We start from the raw sequence: 8,515 nt of genomic DNA on the forward strand, positions 1-8,515 counted from the left end.
TCAGAGGTGATGACATCTGACCCCTGAGTCAGCAAGGGCAAGAAAAGAAACCATGGGATTTGGGAAGGGAAAGGGTCACCACCGCGAGACTTACTTTATAGGAGCCTTTGCCCCTCTGGTCTACGAACCCTGCCTGAACATTAAAAAAATATTCCAGATTTACTCACCTGAGTTAGACTGCAAAACAGTATACGGTTTCCTAAAGTTTTGATTTTTAGTCATTTGTCAAGATCACATGTATGCCTTTTTGAAATTCTATGCAAAAGCCCGTGGCCATTGAACTGTAGTAAATGTAGACACTTTAACTGATAGATGGATAGATAGCGTGGTGTAGCTCAACAAGATAAAATTTAAAAAAAAAACCTTCTTAAAACAGTTATTCCTACTTACAAATAGTTAAAAGGATTCATGTTTGGTTTAACTAATTCTCCTTTCACCTCAAGAAACAGCTTTGGGGCTGTGTTCGCTGTAGATAAGGCGGGATGAGTCAAAATGAGCCAGCTGAGAGAATACCACATTGGCATAAACTAAACAAAGAAGGCAAGAGACTCGACTGAATTTCAGGAAAAATAAGTGCTATCACTTGAGAAATACTGAGATGTTAGATGTCAAAATTTGATCTGCAAGGTTAGGGGGCTTACAGAGAAACCTGCGCATGTAGTTCTGTGATCTCCAGAGTGTAGCCAGGATTACAGAGCTTACTGTGGAAGCTGTAACATATTCCCAGCTTCCTTTTTCTGGGAAATAATTTTACGTTATGACTGAAATGTAGTTCTATTGCACAATATCATCATCAGAGCCATCTTCCTCTCTGTCCAGGCATCTGAATTACATTATGCCTTCAGGCATATTACATACAATTAGGAAATCTTCTTTAGTAGCTCTTTTTTTTTTTCCAAATATGTAATTTTGGCTGAATAATATTAAGGGATTAAAAAAAAGATACCATTACATTAACTGAAATTATTACTATTTTAATTTGCCTGCAAAGCCTTTATTTCAAGTATCATTTCTTATAACTTGTAACTTGGTGGGTATCATAATCCTGATAGAATTTTAGCTACTTGATAGCCTGAGACATTTGAGGGGGAATCATTGTCAACAGAAAATCAGTTTAATGAGCACTTCTGGTGTTAACTGTGAACAGCTATTTTCCACACTCTTAAAGTACATGACGAAACCAGGGACTTATGCCACCTTTTTTAACGTAACACCTGGTGTTCTGTTCCTCCCCGCTCCTGACCCTAACAATCATCCTCCAGGAACGCCTAGCCAATTTATGGAATTGACGGACTACAGAAAAAGCAGAGGAGCTGAGCCAGTTCCCTGAAATAGCAAGTTTTAAGATGAATTTCTGGAACAACCACCTTGAGGTGCCATACAATGAAATTTTCTCATAATTTTCAACCAGCCAAGCCTTTGCCAAGAGGGTGTTATTTGTTGGAGAAAGTGACATCCCTGAGAATACAGAAAGCACATCACTGAGAGCAATGGAAATATCTAACCACTCACTATATTTTCTCTTCAACTAAAACATGGTGCAGACCTGGGACACAGTGCTCTGTGAAGTGTTAATCGTACATACAGCATATGGTGGTCTTGTGGTGAAGGTGGTGCTTGGAATGTCTCCCCTCTGCTCCAAACACAGCAATGACAAGACACGCAGCCAATGTTTCATATGTATTTTACAAATTAAATTAAATGTTAAATATATATTATAAATGTAAAACTATGGCTAAGCTGAAGAATAAGCTAAACATCCTAACAGACCAGAAACAGAACTACAAAGCAGAAAGTGTCATGAGCCAGAAGTCTACGGGGCTTTGAGCACTAAAGCAGGCAGGGTGGTAAAGATCTGACTCCTGTGGGGTAACCTGGACAGGAGCATCCTATGTACAGTTGGGGACAAAGTTGGGCTTTCTGCACACAACTAAGAGCCGGGTCATGCTTTTAATATGTGAAAGGAGCCCCCAAAACCCCTAATTGCCATTCACTGACTGTGGCAATGGCAGAAGGAAGCAGAGCAACAGCACTGACAACTCTTGGGCCAAGCTGTCCTCTGGGCCAGAGGCTGGCCCTGGGACAGCGCCAGTGTCACTGTGGGAATGGACACTGAATTACTAGGTTAAGACCTGGGGTCCCAGGGAGCTTCCTAATGTCCACAAACAGGGAGACAGGAAAGGGGAAGTATATAGCGAGGGGGAAAACACCACTCAAGATGAACCTGCAAGCTAAAATGTCAAAAAAGCGACACTCAGAAAAGGAACCCCCTATCTCAAATGTCAGATGTATTAGTTTCCTATTGCTGCTGTAACAAATTACCACAAACTCAGTGACTTCACAACACAAATTTATTAAGTTACAGTTTTGTAGTTCAGAAGACTGAACCGGACCTCAGTATGGTAAAAGCTAGGGGCCGGCAGGCTGATTCCTTACTGGAGGTTCTGGAGAACATCCATTACCTTGCCCTTTCCAGCTCCTCGAGGCTGCCTGCATCCCTTGGCTCATGGCTCCTTCCTCCACCTTCAAAACCAGCAACAGTGGGTCAAGTTCTCACATTGCATCACACTGAACTCGTCTTCTTCCTCCATCTTCCACATTAAGGACCCTTTTGAATATATCAGGCCCACCTAGATAATCTGGGATAAACTCTCTGTCTTCAAGTCCATTGATTAACAGCCTTAATTTTATCTGCAACCTTAATTCTCCTTTTCCATTTTATGTAACATATTCACAGAATTAGGATGTAAACATCTTTGTAGGGGGACATTATTCTCTCTATTAGATCAGGAGACCAATTTACTCCTGACAAAATGGGAGTGATAGAGCCATCTCAAAAATCACTTTACAATAACTATCTGTAAGAGCCCCCAAAAGATAAAAGTAGGAATAACACCAATTTTAAAAAGCAAAGAAACTATGAAGGATTTTATGCATGGCTAACATAGTAGAGAGTCTATGAGTTTGGGGGTAGATTTGATAAGCTGAATATCTCAATTCTGTTCTTATTTCCTGCTAGTATGCTTTCTTGGGTTGAAAAATAATTTTTTTTTGATGTTTAGCATCCTCTTTATTGTGCTTACTTATTTTTATAAGGAACAAGCAACATATACTACATCTTCCCAATGCCCAAGGTAATGCAGTAATAACAGAATACTCAAAAAAAAAAATCCTGGAAATTGCATTAAATACTGCTTTAATTAGGAATTGCTGTAATAAAACAAGTAACATTACACATTATTTTTCCAATGAGTTTCAGTTTGAGAAACTGAACAGCAGAACCAGATCTTTAAGCTTTGAGTCATGGCAAAAAATGAAAACAAAACCTACATTTCCCAGACTCCCTTGCAGCTAAAGAAACCAATGTGATTTAGGTTTGACCAATCAGATGCACCTTCATGAGACCTGCATGCAGAGCTGAGTTCATTGGAGACAGAGGCCGGGATGCAAGGAGACATCCATTTTCCTCCTGTGCATTTAGCAGGCACAGTGCGGTCCTGAGGTTAGGAGTTCCGGCTGCAATTTCTCATCAGCAGATTGCAGCCTAAGTGGTGACTCCCTAGAGCCAATAATTGCAGTGGTGGCCTCGTGATCCCTGGAAAGCCACTAAAATCGGAGATCTGCAGTGACCCTGGGGGTGGCAGTTACTGCTGCAGCTTCCTGACTCACTGCCCTTGGAAGCTAGGTTCTACGAAACTGTCCTGGGAGTCATTCCTGAAGGTCAGTGGAGAGCCTGCTCTTCTAAGGCTTCTAATGAATGTTTAACTTTCCAATTCCCTGTATAACATCCCTTTCTGCCTAAAATAATAAAACTACCTTCTATTATTTACAACAGTACCCTGATTGATGGATGCACAACATATATTTCCCCAAATCAGGGGCAGAATGCTATTAATTGTACTTTCTTCACAAGAGTTAGTGGTACTCTGTTATCTTTCTCTTCTGTCATTACATATTAGCCAGTATGTACAGGTAAGCAAGCTGTGTGTAACTAAACTTTAGTTTAAATTATAAACAAGTGACTTTACAAGATTAAAAATATGTCACTGGACAGCTGGAAAGAGACAAAAATGACTTTCTAGAGAGCATAATATTTTTTTTTTTCATTTTAATTAAAGTATCTTGGAATTAGTAAAATAGTCCTGAGGTAATAAGGGCCACAGTAGCATTTGGTTAACAGTATTAACACATTATCTCTCTCTAGTCCCTGATGGCCTGTGTCAGGGTAGCAAGAAAGAATTCTTTTTCTTGACCTCTTTATTTCAAATGAGGCATTATAAAGGAAGAAGCTTGAGCCTTAATGCCTTTTTTCATTTTCTGTCATCAGGAAATGAGTTACATGGTCATTTGAGGTGGGCTTAACTGGCCAAGTCACCCTTCTCTGTGGCTTGCCCAATGCTGCCATGGGAAGCTCCAAATTCCTTCACTCAAGGAATTTCTACATGAGTGTGAGTGGATCAAGGTGAGAACCTGGTCTGGAATGTGAGGGTTTTTTTTGTTTTTGTGTGTGTGTGTGTGTGTGTGTGTGTGTGTGTGTGTGTGTTTTGTACTGCTATTTAGAAAAATAATGGTGGCTCCTTTGATTTGTTTAGTAGAATCAAAATAGCTGAGAGTCTACCCTGGAGAAAACTCACCAGCCATTGCTATAGCCAAAGAAAATTCCAAATATCAAAGTTTGGATTTACTTTTGTAGCTTTCTCACATACTACTTGAGATCATAATTCTTTTTTTATTTTAAGATTATGACATGAACCCATTCAGAGAATACCAGACTCCCATTAACTTTTTCACCTAGCAATTGTTTCTATAAGAAAATTTTGCATGCTGTTTGTTTTCTTTAAAATCAATTTTTCAAAAGGAATATCTGTTGCCACAGAGGATGGTGAGTCAATGACAATAATAGTTGAAGAAAAAGTTATTTTTCAATTAAGAGAGATTAAAATCTGAAGAAAAGCATCAGTTATCTAAGTGAAGAATGGCCTTGTGTGTTGTAGCCAGGTAGCTCCGTTTAGACCATTCATCTTTAATAAGATGCAGAGCATCCCCATCACTAGGGGCATTGTGGTGGCACAGATGGCACTGCACCAAGGAGGGGGGAGGGTTACTATGGGAAGGACATTGAAAATATGTGCACCCTTTATACACCATACCTGAGCTCCCTCTGTTAGCTCTTAAACTGTAGGAAAATAGGTTTTCCCACCTTATCCTTATTTGGAATTTTGATCTAAAATGCATTCTATAGTTCAGATTTGGCTAAGTATTCCTAGTACAGAAATATGCAGATATTTTCATCTAGAAGAAAGTGCTGCTGAGTAGGGGATCAGAAGGTAAGAAAAGAATAAGTATGTGTAAGCATAAAAAAGTCAAAATATAGTTGAGCACCTAATTGGACAACTGCCTTCTACCACTTCAGCACTTGACTCTTCCTGGCTACTTGCACAGTATTGTTAAAGTAGAATAAATCATTTGCCATGACCAGGTTTTAGGAAAATATGTGAGAGTCAGTCAGGCAAAAAATCAGTTTGAAATAGATGAAATTTTCCATCTGAGTGGCTTCTACCAGGAGAGAATGTTTCTAGGAGCACAGTATTTTTAATCTTGTTTTAAAAAAAATACTTTAATGTATAAATCACTCAATTGTAAAGGCACTTCAATTTTATTTTCCTTTAGTTTTGAGGTTTTGGAATTGCTCTGTGCAGTTCCAAGTAAAAGCTCTTAGATAAAACTTGCATGCTGAAAACCACCATCACAAATGTGCAAGTACAACTATAAATTTATACAACAATCAAGCTGTTTGTAGTTTGCAAAATTTGCTAATAAAATGCAGAAGTAGGGTTTCCATTTACACTCTCTGGCACTGGCACTGCATGTATATCTTGGGTGCAGGCAAAAGATGGAAAATTCCATGCATAGAGAATCTTTTGTGGATGCGACAGTTTGCTAATATCTTAATGAGTGAATTATGATAATTACGAAAATCTTAGCTTTACATTATTTGTGAAGTGCATGTGTGCGTGTGTGTCAGCCTTCCCAGGCAAACACACCATTCCGATTCAGCAGCACTCAATGAGGAACATTTCTGTACTAATAATACAAAATGGATCTTAAACTGCTGCATATTAATCAAATTCATTAAAGTACATTCATTAATTTGTGTGTATAACAGCCAAACCGGGAATGTAGAGTTTGCACAAAATACATATATTAATGAATGCTAAAACTTCAACATGAGTAATAGCTTTAAAAATATTTTCATAAAGCAAAATTCTAAGGGGTAATACTGATAATTATTTTTTAAAATATTTCCACTTTCACTTCCTGTTATTAGCTTTAAGTGGAATAGTAACTAAATAGTGTTATTTAGCTTTAAGTGGAAAAAATATGGAAGAAGAAAATAACTAAGAAATAAAGGGTAAACCCAAAAGATTGTAAAGAAAAAAGGATATAATATTGAGCAACATTAATATTAAATTTCCTACTTCTCCTTCAAATCAATTTAAAAATATGTTCAGGGCATGTTAGACATGGTCACTTTCTGTGTACAAAGAAACGTATTCGAAGCTATATTAGGAAACAGCCTTTCATTTCCTGTATGGGACTAGAGGCTGGGAGGGGCGTGGTGAAGGAAAATACAGCCATGAGGGTGTATCTGTATACTTACATGTCTAAAACTAATGGAAAATTTTACGTAAGTCAGGAGACCTAAGACTTGTGTTAACAATGAATGACTAGTGCTCACTTCAGCAGCACATACACTAAAATTAGAATGATATGAAGATTAGTATGGCCCCTTCATTAAGAATGACATGCAAATTCACATTCCATATTTTTTTTGTTAATTAATTTATTTATTATTTTTGGCTGCGTTGGGTCTTCGTTGCCGCACATGGGCTTTCTCTAGCTGCGGGCAGCGGGGGCTACTCTTCGTTGCAGTGCACGGGCTTCTCATTGCAGTGGCTTCTCTTGTTGTGGAGCACGAGCTGTAGGCACGAGGGCTTCAGTAGTTGTGGCTCACAGGCTCTAGAGCTCAGGCTCAGTAGTTGTGGCGCACGGGCTTAGTTGCTCCGTGGCATGTGGAATCTTCCCAGACCAGGGCTCGAACCTGTGTCCCCTGCATTGGCAGGCGGATTCTTAACCACTCCACCACCAGGGAAGCTCCTTTATTTTTTTTTAAAAAAGGTAGCTATAGGGTGTGATAGATGTGTTAATTAACTTTATTGTGGTGATCATTTCAAAATGTACACATATCATCATGTTTTACACTTTAATATATACAATTGTATTTGTCAATTTGTCAAAAAAGAAAAAAAAAAATGACGACTTTTCTAACATACTGTTTTTTACCTGAATGCTAACTGCTCTGAAGACAAGACTCATTTTCTTGTCCTCTACAGCACTGAGCACAGTGCCTGGCATGGAAAATGTACTCAATTAATATTAAATCTAAAATAACTATTGTACAAAGCACAATATAGTAAGAGTTATAAGAGAGGTGTAAACATAACATCCACAGAGGAAACATTGGCAAGGCTTCAGGTCAGAGGCTGTGTGTTGACTGGAAGCTTCTTCAGGACAGGATCCTTCAGTTCCTTCTTTCTCTCCTGCCACCAGCTCTGTGCTCTATTTGTGTCTAGCAAGGGCTCAGTGCGGGACATTCTAACTGGGGAAAGTCTGTTAAACGAAGGAAGGTGGGAATTTGTAAGTTGTGTTGGGTGAGGAAAAACAGTTGGGCTAGAACAGCACAACCCAGAGGACTAAGGGCATTCCATAGAACCCTAGTTCTGTGTGATTTGGGGTAGGGAAAGATAGTGTGAAATTACTAAGTTTGATCCCAGACATACTGAGTTTTCTTATTAATTAGGAGCAATCTGCCAACTTTCTGACTATGCATCCTTGCTTAAAAATAGTGCTGTACATCAGCATTTCTCAAACTATGTTCCCCAGAACTCTAGTGTTCTGCGAGTTATAAAAAGGGAGGAAAAAAGGTTATTTAACTAAGTTTGTAAAATGCTTCTGGTTCTCTTGTGTTGACAGCTTTACAATGTACATGAACATATCAAGGGTTCTGAGAAGTCTTGTCCTGAAGACACTTGTATACCTTTTGTAAACCTGGTACTCCCCAAAATTATCTGAACCAGAACCAACTTTCCCGTAGCATCTATTAACATACCATGGGACATGACTACTGCCACATGTCTATAATTCCTCTGCTACAAATTCTCTTGTATTCTGTTGGCCACAGGAGTCATAAAACCATATATAAGGGATCCAAAGGGACTCATTGGTCCGTACCTTTGTCTTTAAGAACAAACTTCAATTGTTTAGATAAGTGAGAACTTTTCCTGTATTTAATGAGTTTCGCAGCTTCACTTGTTCACCCACCTTATTTTGTCTGCCACCCTCATCGTGGCAAAATTCTCTTATCTATTTCCTATAAACGTCTCATCCTGCCCTTCAAGAGACTGAGACAAGATGGTTTCATAATTTTTATGTTTCTCTCCTCAAACTGGTTCAC

General features: G+C 38.8%; 1 pseudogene; it reads left to right on the forward strand.

Annotated features, from left to right (window-relative positions):
- The first annotated feature begins 6,731 nt into the window (after positions 1 to 6,731).
- On the forward strand, positions 6,732 to 6,831 carry LOC132351358 (U6 spliceosomal RNA; annotated as a pseudogene).
- Positions 6,832 to 8,515: the final 1,684 nt, after the last annotated feature.

Source organism: Balaenoptera ricei, chromosome 16, assembly GCF_028023285.1.
Source record: "Balaenoptera ricei isolate mBalRic1 chromosome 16, mBalRic1.hap2, whole genome shotgun sequence".
Taxonomy (NCBI): Eukaryota; Metazoa; Chordata; class Mammalia; order Artiodactyla; family Balaenopteridae; genus Balaenoptera; species Balaenoptera ricei.